Raw genomic sequence first — 2,248 nt, forward strand, 5'->3', positions numbered from 1 at the left:
ACGGCATATACCATGTATATGCAGGCTACTACGAGATAAACGAGACAAAATAACCATCCAGGTTATCTATAATCAACTGGTATCGCGAAATGACAAAGTTCTGAACAAGTCTTTGTCAAAGCTCGTGGACGAAACACTTGTGAGAGAAATGACTTCTACATTCATTCAGTCATGTTGCAAGGACTTGTATATCCTGGTTTTGTTCGGAAATTATTATAGGTGTTTAGGCACCTGACTTTTACCTGAGGCGGTATTTCGGCACTAGGGCGTAATAGTAAAAAAAAAAGGGCGATGCACTTATAAAGGCCGCGAGCATGTTATATTCCGACTCTGGTACAAGTGTAACTTAATAAACGCGGTTAAACTCTTTCCTCGATAATATAAGTTCGAACAATATTAACTGAAGTATAGGGTAGCTTTGTAGTACGTAAATAGAGTTCCAATCATCCATCAGCTGTTTGAATTCATTATTTTAAATCCCGAAGCAATTGTGGTTACGTGACTTACAAACTAAATTAAATAAGAATGAACAATAATTTTTAACACCTGGCAAAATTGGATCAAACTCTCACAACTCTTTCTTTCTGTAAGAAATGCTTTGACAGTTGTAAATAAATTACTTTTGTGGAAACTTGACTTTTAATCCCTTCTCCCACGCGTTTTGACACTACTTTGAATCCGAATTTGTGTTACGACACAGAGATAAACACAACGTAGGTAAGTGAAAATAATTATAAGGTTTACTAGACGAGCCAGATAAGCTGAAATCAAAATAAAGGGGTAAAAGACGAATTAAAAATTTAATCTTCATCAAATAGCAACAATATCACTATCACGGTCTCACTACAGTATACAAAATGTTGAATGTTCCATGGACGATATCCTGATTTTTGCTGAAACCAAAGAAGAGTTACGAAAAATCACACAACAAGTATTAGAAGTTCTTGGAAACGCTGGTTTAAAGCTCAACAAAGAGAAATGCCAATTTGAAGTAAGAAAGGTACATTTTTTGGGTCATATAATCACTGAACAAGGACTTCAAGTTGACCCTGAAAAAACAAGAGCCATAGAAACAATGAAAACCCCTGAAAACAAGAAACAACTTCAACGACTACTTGGCATGGTAACTTACCTTGTCAAATTCATTCCAAACCTCTCAGAAGTTACTCAACCGCTTAGAGAACTTTTGAAGAAAGATGTCGCATGGCATTGGGATAATGAACAACAATTGGCTGTCGAGAAAATTAAAAAAATGCTCACAACACCACCAGTTTTAAAATACTACGACGTCAATAAAGATGTAACGTTGTCAGTTGATGCAAGTTCAGTATCGCTAGGTGCAGTATTATTGCAAGAAGGCAGGCCTGTAGCCTACGCTTCAAAAGCCCTTAACTCTGCACAACAGAATTACCCACAAATTGAAAAGGAAGCATTGGCTATTAAGTTTGGTTGTGAAAAATTTCATGAATACGTTTATGGCAAAAAATTGTACGTTGAAACAGACCATAAACCCCTAGAAACAATTTTCAAGAAACCAATACCAACTGCACCACCTAGACTTCAAAAAATTCTACTTGAAGTATCGCAATATTGTCCAATGGTGAAATACGTTAAAGGAAGCGATATTCCGATAGCAGATACTTTGAGCAGGGATTGCATTAATACAATTAATGAAAACAAATCGTCTGACGAGGAAGAACTCGTCGTTGCTCTAGCAATGTCAGAATCAGCACAGAACGTCATTGCCACAGCTACAGACCAGGATGAAGAACTGTCCCAACTGAAAATCTTCGTCCTGAACGGATGGCCGGATAACGTCAAAGAAGTGCCCAACATTATCCGACATTATTTCACATTTCGAGATGAAATTTCCTGTTACAATAATTTATTGTTTAAAAACGATAGAGTCATTATACCGAAGTCTAACGCTGTAACATGTAATGGTTCAACCAGTTACTTTGTTTGACGAGAGTTAAGTAGGCAATCCCTGAAATGACGTAAAATTTCAGTCAAACAAAGGAATATTCATTTGATTACAGCTTCTGCCGGCAGTACGGCCAATGACTAGGCTTTCCGCGGAATGACGCATTACGCCCAATGACTACGACATATACAGGGTATTTCACGAGTGATAATGAGCCTGACGGAATTGAAAATACAACCCACAATACATCTGCAAAGTTAACGTGGATATTTTAGATATCGCATTGTTTGAAAAACCAAATTATGAATCCACGATAGCTTTGCT

The sequence above is a fragment of the Tribolium madens genome, unplaced genomic scaffold, assembly GCF_015345945.1.
Source record: "Tribolium madens isolate multiple individuals breed KSU strain unplaced genomic scaffold, Tmad_KSU_1.1 Scaffold_97;HRSCAF=244;Tcas5.2_LG3a, whole genome shotgun sequence".
In the NCBI taxonomy this organism is placed as follows: Eukaryota; Metazoa; Arthropoda; class Insecta; order Coleoptera; family Tenebrionidae; genus Tribolium; species Tribolium madens.